Source organism: Narcine bancroftii, chromosome 7 (assembly GCF_036971445.1).
Source record: "Narcine bancroftii isolate sNarBan1 chromosome 7, sNarBan1.hap1, whole genome shotgun sequence".
Classification (NCBI taxonomy): domain Eukaryota; kingdom Metazoa; phylum Chordata; class Chondrichthyes; order Torpediniformes; family Narcinidae; genus Narcine; species Narcine bancroftii.
Window position 1 is genome coordinate 158829892 of NC_091475.1, and position 14283 is coordinate 158844174.

The 14283-nt window shown below is 38.3% G+C and overlaps 1 long non-coding RNA gene across 1 annotated transcript in view; it reads left to right on the plus strand.

Annotated features, from left to right (window-relative positions):
• Positions 1-14283, plus strand: part of LOC138740063 (uncharacterized) — a 695594-nt gene that overhangs the window by 470695 nt on the left and 210616 nt on the right. The window contains exon 4 of the long non-coding RNA XR_011342642.1: positions 3858-3914. This is a non-coding gene — a long non-coding RNA (uncharacterized lncRNA). The remainder of the gene's footprint in view (positions 1-3857; positions 3915-14283) is intronic.

A 14283-nucleotide genomic window follows, 5' to 3' on the forward strand; every position in this document is an offset into this window, starting at 1 on the left:
TATGGACTTGAGGGCCAAAATGGGCTGTGACTGTGCTATGTGTCTAAATTTATTTATTTTTTTCCAAAAATTTAAATTAAAAAAAAATATATTATTTGGAAGCAAAATCTAAGAAATTAGTACTCTGTGGTTTCTCTCTCAGCCGTTTAGTTGAAGATTACCAAATTAGTTGATCATATTGAGGAGATGCTGCACAAAAATAAATCATGTCTGCACAGAGAGCGTAGAAGTTAGCGCCACCGCATTACATGCAGCATCAGCAACTTGGATTCAAATCCAATGCTGTCTGTTCAAAGCTTATACATTCTCTCCGTGTCTGCATGGGTTTCCTCCAAGTGTTCTAGTTTCCTCCCACCCTTCAAAACATATAGGGTTTGTAGGTTAATTGTGGGATTGGGCAGCACGGGCTTGTGGGCCGGAAGGACGTGTTACCATCCTGTATGTATAAATTAAAAAATAAAAAATAAAATTAGTGAGTAGTCTTCGGATGAAATAAGTAGTTGGTTGCATTCTATTGGAGAAGGGAGAGTTATAAATGGTCATGGTTCTTTTTGGATGGGATACTGGTTGAATCCTGTACAGAATGTAAACACCATCTCTATCACTCTCTTCTCTCTTTGGCTTGGCTTCGCGGACGAAGATTTATGGAGGGGGTAAAAGTCCACGTCAGCTGCAGGCTCGTTTGTGGCTGACAAGTCCGATGCGGGACAGGCAGACACGGTTGCAGCGGTTGCAGGGGAAAATTGGTGGGTTGGGGTTGGGTGTTGGGTTTTTCCTCCTTTGTCTTTTATCAGTGAGGTGGGCTCTGCGGTCTTCTTCAAAGGAGGTTGCTGCCCGCCGAACTGTGAGGCGCCATCTCTATCAATATCTCTATCAATATCCGATATAAAGGTCAAAGTCAAGGAACCATCAACAGTTTGTTAGCAGTATGAAGGTATATACAAACATTTTAAATGGGCATGTTAAGTAGACAGATCTGTAGGCAGTGAATGAATGGTTTATCTGGCGATTATTTCAATGTAGGAAAAAGCAGAAGCACGAATGTAGGAAAGTTATGAAAGCATGTGGTCGTTCTTCAGTTTGAAGCTCTGTCATGGCATCTGATTACAAATGGGCAATTAAACATTTAATTGGAGGAAGAGGCTTTTGAACCACAATAACACCTTCATTTGAGTGTCAAAGACATGGCTGAACCATTCGCCACAATATTCTGCCACAAGTAACTGAAGGTGATGACAGCGCTGCCATTGGTTTGGGCCCGGAACAGCAGAGAGCAGAGACACAATGCTGCCTCAAAGGGTTCAACCACCTATTCCTAATGTTGATGGCTCCATACAGGCTTTAAATAACGTTAAACGAGACAATGGTGTTTTATTTTAAAATCCTGCAACCATGGGTTTGTGCCCAAGATTGTGGAGCCTGTGTTCGGCAACGGCTACAAGTGCTTGCAGACTCAGGGTAGCCACAGACTGGCACAGGGCACCAGAAACAGGGAGAACACCCCCCTATTGAGAAAAAGAAGTAGAGGAGATGAACCTACAGATTGGTGGACCAGTGAGGTGCTCAAAGGCTGGGGGGGGGGAGGGGGTCCACACAGGCTGAGGGTGATTGTGGTTAGCAGATTCACATGGACTGTAGGCTGCAGGTAATTTGTGGCTGAAGGACGTACACTAGGCTGGGATGCATGTTGATGGCAAGAAGTGCTTACTGGTGTGTCAGAGGTTTGGATGTGGAGTTTGGACTGCCATTGGCTGCAGAGGTTGTGGGAGCATTGACTCTGAAGGGATTCTCTTTTGCTTCTCTTTCTCCCTTACAGCAAATAATGCAGAACAAAGAAAAAGCAATATTATGTAATATTACATATTCTGTACTATTACATGACAATAAAGGCATTTTATATCTTGAAGTGTACAATCCATCTTAGTTTCCCTCTGAGCTCTATCACAATATAGTTCACTCTCTTTGATATCAATAAATGATAGAACACACTAGATGCACCAAAAATACTGAAAATGGTGACACTTCTGGAGCTGCTTCAATGGCAGTGCTGTCGCTGGTATGGACCGGCTAAGAATGGGGAGTGGAGACACAGCACTCCCAAGGGGTCCAAACTCCCAGTCCGACTGCTGTTGGCTCTGTACAGGCTTTAATCAGACTGTAAATGGAGCCAACGTTGGTTTTATTCAAAATCCCGCATCCATGGGGACTGTATCCAGATTGGCGGCGCCTCTGATTGGCAGCAGCCATGAGGGGTTGCAGACTCCATGGAAGCGGAAGACTCATGCAGGGCACCAGAAAATGGGGAGACCACCCCCATTGAGAAAGAAAAGCAGAGGAGACCACCCATGGGATGGTGATCACTGCAGTGGACCAATGGGAGGGGGGGGTGTTCTATGGCTCAAGGACCCACATAGGTGGCAGGACCTTTGATGACTTGAAGCGAGGATCCCGCGCAGGCTGTGGGCTGATGGAAACTGAGGCCAAGGGACTGCAGATTGCTGGCTCAAAACTGATTGAACAGGTACCAGCTATTGGAACCAAGATGTGAGAGGGTGCTGAGGGTGCTGAATGGTTCCTAATTGTATCGGAGGTTTGGATCTGGAGTTTGGGTTGTCAATGGTTTGGACTGGTCTCTGATTCGCTGTGGAGGCTGTGGGAGTGCTGGAGGTGAATCCACAGATGCTGACTCTGGGGGAACTATCTTTTGCTTCTCTTTGACTGTAAGAGGCACTTCAGGCAATTTCTGCCATTGGCAATCTGTCTTCCTTACGGCAGACAAAGGGCAATTTGTGTACTACGACACTTTTTATTACATGACAATAAATTTTAATATTGAATCTTGAAGATTTCCAAATGTAAATACAATTCCAGCTGCAGCACTGAAATCTGGTGTTTGCAAAAGTACAATTGACAGCAACAAATACTTTTCATTGCAATGCAGTCGAGTCATTGGATAAATGGCAAAAGACTCCCAAGTTGAGCTTGATTTAAATGCACCTATGCTTACTGGGCCCTTAAAGCAAGAATTAACATGTAAACTTGTGCAATGTACCTAGGCATAAAATTCTTACTTGTTGCAGCCAAACAGGTACTTCATAAAACTACAACAATATATGTTATTTGAATTAAAAAGAGAGAATAAATACCAATAATAGATTGATAATAAATATTCACAATTATTCAAGTGCAAGAAAAAAAGTGTCTTTGCAATTATGCAGACAATCCTCGTGTTCTCAGAACAGTCCATGATTTGTATGACAAGGAAAGGTTCAGGACCCTGATAGCTGTTGGAAATAAATGGTTCTTGAACCAAGAGGTGCTGGTTTTCAGGTTTCTGTACCTTCTGCACAAAGGTAGCAGCGAAAAGAGGTTGAGGCCAGGGTGTTAGGGGTCCTTTGTGATGTTGACTTCCTTCTTGAGGCACCATCTCGCATCAATGTCTTCAATAGATGGGAGGTTTGACCCTGTGATCTAACTTACTGTGTTTACTACCTTCTGCAGCTTTCTGCATTCATGAGCACTTGACTTACCAAACTATGGTTTTGCAAACCATATTTCCATATCTCATTTGTACATAATAACCATTAAAGTCAGTGGTCTATAAGATATTTCACAATTAGAACTGTGTGTCTTTCCCACTTGAGGATATTTTTGTGTTTTATGATTTAAGAAAAAATATTTTATTAAAATAATTAAGTTGGTGATAATATGTTCAATTGGGTATCAATCCTATACTTTGGGCTAATATGTGCTCAAACATTGGAAACTGAGATGGTTGACTTTTAACATGATGTAATGATGACTTCTAACCATAAAACATCATGATCCTCAAAACAGTATTTTACTTTTCCTTTTAGATGCCTTTGGGAATGAGATATTCAGATTGTTGAATGTTTTCCTTTGGAATGATTCTGGTGAGTACAGCTCTCTTTCAGATTAAATCTGATTGGATTGATCTTGAGTGAATGACTCCAATTCTTATTCATTGAAAGTCCTGTCATTTTAGGGAAAAACAATAATTCAATGGACTTCACAAAGATTAAATATCACAAGGAATGTCAGATCTGTAATTTGGACCAATGACATTTCCTAATGAGTGGAAACAAAGATGACAGTAAGTTGCCATGTGGTAACGCAGAAACAAATAAAACATTGTCTCACATTCTGAGATTTTTATTGAATAATCCCATAAATCACAGGATATCAATGATGAAAAATGGCAAGCAACTCAACTTGAATGTAATTTGATGAACATGACACTTAAAGTAATACCTGCATCTTACAAAGGTTTTTGAATGGGTGATGTTGGTTGTGATGGTGTTTAGAAATGTTATTTCACTGATAATGAAGCATGATGTTGCCATCTTGGATGACTCAGCTTTGCCACAAGATTGCTGCTTTGATTTTTGTCACAGGTGGAGGTTGAAGACATATGTTACCTGCTGAATAGAGGAATAAACATAAGTCTTTCATACTCTCAGGTTTATTCTTCCGCTTATTGCAACCATAATTGATCTGTGCACCACCTTTAATCCATATCCTGTGAGTTCCTCATGAAGTTAAATCCACTGTCTTGAAAATTCTAACTAGCATTCACTTCCCTTTGTGGTTTAAGATATTTCCAGATCTCACTCCTGAATGGTGTTGGTTCTTTTTTAAGATTAAGGAGCCATTGCTTTGTGTTTTTCTGTTAGATTAAGTGCTGCATTAAATACCTTCATTATTTTGCCTGCAATCTGCAATGCTCAAGGGAATATATACCAAAGTAATGCAATTCTTTTTTCAGTTCTATATGAATCAGGTGAATCATTGCTCTATCCTTTCAAAGTCAAATAATAGTGGTTGAATTGTATGGTCTGCCTAATAATTATTCCACAGCAAGCACATTCTCTATCCCGATCTCATTTGAAATAACTAAGATATTAATACCTTCAAACTCAACAATTATTTGTAATCCTTTATTTCTTCAATGTTCCTATCTGTTTTCCAGAGCTCATTGTTGATGTATTTCCATGTATTTATTGTTCATATACAGTATATTTATTCAGTCTCTTTCTCCCTCTCTTCTCCCCCACCCCCCTCACCACAATATCTTTTTGATATTCCTTCCTGCTCTGAAAATTCTCACTTTATGCTCTCTCCACCCTCTGGCCAGTCATTTATTTTGAAATTTTAATACTGCAGTTAGCCCATTCAGAAATAATTATAACAGAATGTAAAGAATGCTGTTAATTTCAAGGAAAATTGAAATGCTATATTAATGCTAATGCATATGGAGGGAAATGTCTTGGCAGATATTGAAGCTGACTTAGAAGCAATACATTTTATATTTGTTTAAGGATCAGTATTAAATTATTTCATGTGTATTTCTGTTAATCTGATGAATCGTGGGTCAAAAGCATTCAATAGGAGTCATTTTACCTCTGTATTATCCAGTTAACCTGTTGAAAAGTATAAATTGACAAATAATTTTGTGTTCAGATTATTGCTTTTATTACTCACACCATAAACCTTATGAGTCAACCTTATTATCACTAGGAAAACAACATTGTAATCTAACTTGAACCTTTCTTTGCTAATATGACTACATCACTTCCACTTAACATCACTTCCCAAGGTCTGATTGAAGATCTCTGCAAGAAAATATAACAGTCAGAACTTGATAGATTCAAGATCATAAAAGAAGAATTGGCTGTTCTAAATTCTACCTACTGCTGTTGGAAGTCGTGTGATATAATTGACAGTTGCACACAAGTCAACGATTTGGGGAACAATTGAAGAATTCTTAGAATTCATGCCAGCAGTAGTAACTTTGCACCTGCAGATAAATGCTCCAATGAGTACAACTGGCCTGATGACTTCCTGCTTTTGCATGAAAGGGCAACATTTAAATTAGTTGCAGGAATAGAGCAGTTTCCCTCTCAACATGCTTCCCTATTTAATATCACGGCTGATCTGATTGTTGTTTTCCCTGCCCGTGAATTTGCCTTTCACCCCCTTACTTATCCATTACCAATCTACTCTGCTTGGGAGATCATGCTCGGTGTCCACTTCCCTTTCAAGAAAAGAGTTGCAAAAAAAAAAATGGCATGATTTCTGTTTTCAAGTGGGCAATCCCTTATTTTAAAGCAGTAACCCCAAGTTCTTGGTTCTCCCAGAAAAGACAATATCCTCCCAATATCAAGATCCCTTAGGATCATACAAGGTCAAATCAATTCCTTCACTCTTCCAACTACCATTAAATATCACTCTAGCCATTCCAAAATTACTTAAAAAAAATTAACATACTCAGCCAAGGTTCAGTGCACCCTCTCAATGCATCTATATCCTCCTTTTCATAAGGAGACCACACAATGCCCTTTATGTGGTCTCACCAAGGCTTTGTATAATTGAAGCATTGCCTCCCAACTTCAGTATTCAGCTCCCTCAGATATATATAGTAACATTATTTTAGCTTTCCTTGGATCTTAGATCACGACAACTTCTCATCCTGTCCAAATGACTTCCTTTCACAAAACTGTGCTGAATTTACCTGGTTTATTTATTCTGAATGCTCCGCTATAAGATCTTTAACAATAATTTTTGACAGTATCTCGATGATGATGTCAAGCCAACAAGTAGTAAGTAATAATTAGTTATAACTGCAGCAAGTAGTTTCTTGCTGTTTGTCTCCTTGGCTTGTTGAATAAAGGAGTTGTATTCATTGTTTTCCAATCTAAGGAATCTTCTCTGAATTAAAAGAACATAGGAAAATAAAAAGGGTCTCATCAACTAATGCAATACCCAAGTCCACCTTGTCCTGAGTCTCATCAACCATACTTTTAACTATTTCCTCACGCCCACTTCCGTTGTGTTTGTAAATTTCCGTTGAACCTTCTTCTCTTCTAATTTCCAATTTTAAACAACTTCTTGGATGTAACTTGCGTCTTCCCGAATGAAGATGATGCAAAATATCTTTTTAATTTATTAACTATATTCTTGTTTCTTATTACTAATGTCCTTTACTTTCTATCGGATCAACTTTGATCATTAATGCTTCTCCTTTTTAAATACATATAAAACTCATATTACTTCTTTTAAATATTCATATTATCTGGTTAGTTTTAATATACCTTTTATATTAATTTTGTTTTTTTTATAATTAGCTCAAGCTTCTGACTTTCCACCCAACCTTTATCAATTACTGTATATGGTTTGAGTTTGATACTACAGTGAAACCTCGTTAGAACACGATTAGTTAATCTGCGGAATCGCTTATAGCGCTGGCGTCTGTGGACCCCAAACATTGATTTTAGCATGCCAGACTCAAAAATTGGCTCATGATGGGCGAGAGGGGGAGACCGGCAGCATGAGGCGGGCGGGTGAGGGGGGAGACCGGCAGCGCATGTTGGGCGGGCGAGGGAGGGAGTTTGGCAGGACGAGTTGAGTGGGCGAGGATGAAGGGGAGACGGCAGCGTGACTGGAATGGGGTGGGGGTGGATACGGCAGCACAATTCGGGTGGGTTAAATTCTGTTTTTCTGCTTTCTGAATCATGAGATAGATGCATCTATTCCATGACTCAGCTGTAACGCGGTATGAAATCTTAGACCCCAACTAACACATCCTAGCAAGGTTTTACTATATCTTGTTTCAGTTAAATGCAGATGGTGCCTCATCATGACTGTAAATTAAAGTTAATCAATATTTTCCCTGACAAGATATATTTAATTCTGTAGATCAGTGGTTCACAACCTTTTTCTTTCTACTCACATGCCACTTTAAGTAATCCCCATGCCACTGGTGCTCTGTGATTAATAAGGGATTGCTTAAGATGGTATGTGAGTGGGAAGGGAAGGTTGAGAATCACTGCTCAAGACCCAATTGTTACTGAAATATTTTGCTTGAGAAAAATTGTCATTGGCCCATTTCCTTTGGAGTTATGAATCCGATTAAAACAGTGGTTTTCAAACTTTTTCTTTTCACCCAGATACCACTTTAAGCAATCCCTAACTAATCACAGAGCACCTATGACATAGGCAAAATCTTAAAGTCGCATTTCAATGGAAAGAAAAAGGTTGAGAACCTCTGCTGTACATCAACCACCTCATGCAACATATATATATATTTTTATGGTCTTTTTGTAATCAATAGGAGAGGAGTATGGAGTAAACCAAAATTTGACTGCTTCACAGAAAAGGGGGTCCATAAACTTTGAACAGCATCCTAGGGGAAGCATAGCTAAAAATTGTTGAGAATGGCTGCTATAGATTGCTGTTTAAATTAATGAGAAAGATCATCAAAATTATATAAAAATAATCCAAGTTCATCCTTTTATATTCATTTGCCATACAGTAATCAAACCAGCCTCATTTTGTAGTTCAAAATATGATTGCTGACCAAGATAACCCAATGAGAGCCTTAATTTAAAATAAAATATCTGTGACAATCACATTGATTCTTTGTTAATGATTTTCTGCACAAATGATTTTTGACTATCCAATCACCAAAATATAACATTGACTTTGCCGGGTTTTATTATTGGTTCTGCATGGAGTAAATTCCAGAATCTCCATGCGAACTTGGAAGTCATAAATTTACTGGTTAATCTCTGTAGGCAATTTCCCCAGCTGGACTGCTTCAGGTGGAATATGAGATGACTGAGTATCCCCAGCCTTGGAGCGGGGAAACTGATGTAGAATTTGAGAGCCTATTTGAATGGTAATTCTGAGGCATAAAGAAGGAAATATAACAATATATTATATGATTATTGTTTATGTGTATTTAAATATTTTGTAATCTTCTATCCTTTGAAAATCATATTTTTAAAAACTTTGAAATCCTTCATAATTGTTTTTTAATTGTTTCTGAAAATCAAAAACTGACATCAACATTGAGAAACTTTGAAAAGTTATTCAAACAGCAAAATAAGGGTGATTTGGTTGTTGTCAGAGGCATTCAGTGGAGGTTTGTCAATTGGTTTATTCTGGTGCATTTGCACCATTCTATTGTATCACCTGAGGCCCTTCTGACACTGTAAGGTAAAACATCATGAGATGGGAATGTGTAAGGAGTTACCCTGTGCAGGGCTGTAACAAGAAGGGGAGGTGTCCTTGTACTCCTGTTAGGTAAAACATCATGAGATGGGAATGTGTAAGGAGTTACCCTGTGCAGGGCTGTAACAAGATGTGAATGCATCCTTGTACTTACAAGATAAGAGAGACATTGATGGATTGAGAGGCAGGAAGCTAGCAGGGAAAGGATAGCAACAGTTTTAGTCATTGGACAAGTAATGATATGATGATGTTCTAAGCACGTATCCAAGGGTATAAAAAATCATCATTTTGCTGATAACGGCAGAATGCATTCTCCGACTAACATTGTTAGTCGCAAGTGTTACAATCCGGTAATAAAGAACAAAGAACCCTGATTTCGACTCAGTCTGGTGTTTGTCTCACTCATTCATGAACAAAGCAGACCTAACAACACCCAAATCCTTCTTGTACAATTCCAGGATCCTCTACCCCAGAGATTAGCCTTACAGATCCAGAGGAACTGAATTTGAGTGAATGACCAGTCTGGACAGCAATTATAGGCAGTGTGCCTTTAAAAAAAAATCAGTTAGCCACATTCTTATTTCCTAAGTGGGTTCCAAAACAAATGAGGCCACTGCTGGTTTTAAGAACATAATGTCTTGTGATGATTAATGGATGTAAGGCTCTGTTTATAACTTGCCATGGAACAGAATAAATGTCAGAAGTTGCAAGAGAATCTCTTCCATTCATCATTTTGTTTATAAATGAAAGTGACATGCTGGAGATTCTGGAAATTTGAAGTTAAATTATCGATGTTGGCAAAAAAATATACTCTGGCAACTCCATGGAGCTAGGTAGAGTTATATTTTCTGGTAGATGACCATTGAGTTCCAATAAAGATCACTGTCTGTATTTTCCTTTCTTCATTGACATTGTTGCCTGTTTCTGGGCTCATTCTTGGCTAGATAAGGAACAACAAGCAATGTGAGTAGAAAATCATAGATCAATAGCTACATAAGATTTAAATAAGTACACACAACTTTGATCCTGAGTGAAATTGTAAAAAATTATTATAATTAGAAAAAAATAAAATGTATTTAAATGGTATATTTTAATCTTAAAAAAATGATCCAATACAATATAGTTAAAACCACTCTCTCAAATAATTGCTAAATGTACAAGCAAGCTTTTGAAATGGAACTGCAACCAATTCTACAACTCAGCATGAAGTTATTGCAAAGTTTAAAGTTAGATTTATTGTCAGAGTACATATATGATATCACTTTCAACCCTGATATTCTTTTTCCTGTGAGCCAGGCAGAATTTCCACTTATCAGTAGGGAACAAAAAAAAACTGTACTCAAGAGGTTCCTACCAAATCTCACCGATTGTGGTCTGGAGGTTAGGAAATCCAGGATTCCATTACACAGATGGGGTATAAAGGCTTCGAGGTCTGCTTATCAGATTTGAGGAAATCAAGATGTTGAATGCCTGGGCCTCACAGGCTTTGAACTGTAGTCAATAAAGAGCATAATGTTGTATACATATTTGCTGTCCAGCTGTTCCAGGGCTTTGACTACAGCCAATGAGATGGCATCTGTCATAGTCCTGTTGCTGCGGTTGACAAATTGGAATGAATCTATGTCACCATTGAGATAGGATCTGAAATGCTTCAGCATCACCCTCTAAAAACACCATCACTGTGGGTGTGAGAACCTCCAGTGGGTAGTCATTTAGACAAGTTACCACACTCTTTTTGGGTACAGGAATGATTGAGTTCTGCTTGAAGCAGGTGGGTACCAAGCCCTGTCATAGTGAAATGTTGAAGATATCTGTGAATACATTGTCAAGCTGGTCAGCACAGTTTTTCGGTTCTCGGCTGGGTACTCTGTATGGATTGGATACTTTCCTTGGAATCACTCCCCTGAAGGCGGCCCACTGATCATCGTTGGATACTGACAGTAGAGGATCATCAACAGACATGGGGGGGGGGGTGGGGCTGGTGCTCAGTGTCTCTTCCTTATTCTGGTGGTCAAATTGGCTGTATAAATTATTGAGTTTATCTGGGAGTGAAGCTTTACTCTCTCCCACTCCAACCCATTTGGTTTTGTAGCACACTATGACACGATGTCATTTATGCTCTGCCACATCTTTAATCTGGAGTGGGTAAAGAAAAGTGACTACAATTTGCTTGAGCAGGACATCCCATGGAATAGCTGGTTAGCCATGTATTTTCCATCTACATCAGCTGAAGTATACTTGTCCTATAAATTGCTGGGTATGTAATTATATACTTGAATAGTGAGTGCAGCAAGGCACTTGGGATATTGATGAATGATGGGACAAAAAATGTAGTTTGCTAACCGATAACTGATTGCAAAGGAGGATGAGTTGGAATGGGTACATTTAATGTCAAGTTAGTACAGGACAAGCAGCATAGATCAACTGGGATAAAGAGAGAGAAGAGAAAACAGGAAGGTAAAGTCAAGCAAATTGTATGTTTAAACATTTTTCATTTTACTATCTCCCAAAGCAATACCTACAAAAAAAAAAGAGGCTCTACAAATGTTTTTTTTTCTTCTTCTAAACAAATAAAATTGTTTGGTCATCATTAACAGTTATCAGTGCATTAAAAATATGCACAATATTAATTATTTTTACTGATAATTTCATGAAAGCCTTGAAAGGTAGAGATGCTGTTCTTGTGCAGATAAGAGGAAAATTGATCAATATTTTGTAGCTATTTCAAAATTCTTGGACCATCTTTTCACAATAAGCTGCATGAAATTAGCGTTCCTTTTCAAGTTAAGAATATTACTCTCTCTCTCTAATTTGTCTTTATGACATCCATCCAAGCTCTTCCTTCGAATCATATTTTATCTTGAGCCCATAGTTCACCATAAAAACCCTGGGGAAGAAATCAAAATCAAACAGCTAAAGTTTCTGTGTCATACATAGTTTTTTTTAATCATCCAAAGGAAACTACTTTAACAATTATGCAAGGGAATTCCTGTCTGTTGCAGTTTTGTATTCAGAGGTAGAAACACTTTAAATATCCTTTTTAGCATTTATTCATCACTGCAGCCAGTCACTGAATATTCTCTGTTGATGTGATTACCCATTGTATCCAGAATTGATGAGGTGTTCCTGAACTTTCAAGGTTGTCACAAATCAAATTTAACTGAAGACTTTTTTTTTCTATTTTCCATGAGATTTCAGACAAATGTTAATAATGGCGTGCTTTCATTTTATGCAGTATCAATTCATTTCCCAAGTTTGCTTTCGTCACTTGGTAATTTTTTAGTTTATTCCCATATGTGGAAAAAATAGGCAGGTTTCAGTCTTGTTTTGAAGGAAATGACTGTCTTGAAATCTAAATCTGAACATTCTTTTATCTTTATATGTAATTTATTCAGCTTTGTTTTGCTTGGGATGTCATCGCTAAGGTTGATGTCATTTGAATATAGGAGGAATTAATTTTATAAGAATCAGGTGAATGCTGATATATTAATATTTGTGGAATAAATTCAAGTAATCACTTTTTTTGTCATGGAAAGGAACTCTATTAGCAGTTTCATGCCTTTATCAATTGTGTATGGATATTCTAGTTTGCAATCCATTGGTTTTTAATTATGTCCAGTTATAACAGAGCCATTCCCCAAGGATCTTCTCTCTGGGCAGTAAAGCTGCAATAAAGCAGTTGGAGTTTCTTTTTAAAAACCCAGGTGATTTAACAAATGATTAGATAAGCATTATATTTCAAAAAATTAGCAGGATGCTGGATCTGAGCAGGCAGCAAGCTATCTGGAGAAGTGTGTATAAGATTAAGCAGTCTCACCTGCGGTGGCTCAAAACCTTCCACTGGGATCTGATCGCGAGTTTGCAGGCAGGAAGGTGCAGGAAATAATTTCTGAGGACCATTGGAGCAGGCACACCAGCAATCTGTTAAATTGCTAAGATTGCCTCTACTCCTGGCTCCTCAATGAAGATTGGACAATATTCAGAATCTGACATGGACATGTTTGTCCAGAACATTGGCCTGATAACATAGCAAAATTCTGACTAGGTTTCCATTAAACATGTAGTATGATGCTGGTGGGATCTGAACAATTAAAAAATGACCGCCCCTTCTTCTAGCCAAATGCCTTTGACCATTTCAAGAGAGCAGAAGCGAATTTAAACCTTTGGGTAGAGGTTGTGTGTGCCATGGGCAATTTTAACTGCCTGGCTATCATTTTTGTTGAATGTGAAGGATTAAATGACCACTACAGGTTTTGTTTGTGAATCTTGAATGTGATTCTATTCATCCTGGATCTCTAAAATATGACATTGACTCTTTATTATCTGACAAGAATGGACTGTTGAATGTCTGACAATGTAATGCAAGTAAACCTTGATAAATGTTAGTAAGAGTTGCAGCATTTGCTCACACCGGCACTTTAAAAAGCTGTGCAAAAGTATACATACACTGTATTGTAGGTACACAATGGAAGGATCTCAATACATAAGTCACTATAGAAATTCTATGCAAACATCAGCAAGAAAACAGTACTATTCATTCATAAATCTTTGTCAGTACTTCATATCAAATGTAAAAGCAGTTGAATTTAATCATCTGACCTATTGCAGAAAGGATACAGGAAACGAGAGGTAAACAAGATTGACGATGCTGAAATCTAGTGTACCCACCACCCCACCAGCCTTAACATCCAAAACATCATTCTCTGCAATTCGCACCACCTACAATGAGATACCACCACCTCCCCCTCCCCTCTCTGCTTATCGCAAGGGTTGCTCCTTGTTCACTCATATCTTCCCACCTTGATAACTAAACCTGTAAGCACAAGAAATGCTGCAGTTGCACTTACACCTCCTCCCTCAGTACTATTCTTGACCCCAAACAGTCATATGTTTTAATGTTGGGGGAAACATGTTGTGGTTTTTCAAGTGGCCTGTTGAAAAAAATCTGGTATCAGCAAATGGAGTGAATGGAGGACAAAACCATAATCCAGAAGTGGGTCTTATGAGAATTTGAGAGGAGGTGCAAAGGCAAAAAGGCTCATGAATAGATTGCTTGAATAGGAAACTAAAAGCATAGATATCAGATTTATATTTATTGTAAGAGTACATGCATGCCATCACATACAACCCTGAGATTCTTTTCCTGTGGCCGTGGGAGAATTACCACCTACTAGTAGTGCAAAAAATTAAACTGTACACAGAGTAAAACGTCCACAAATAAAGAACTCTCAATAAATTGACCGTCCAATA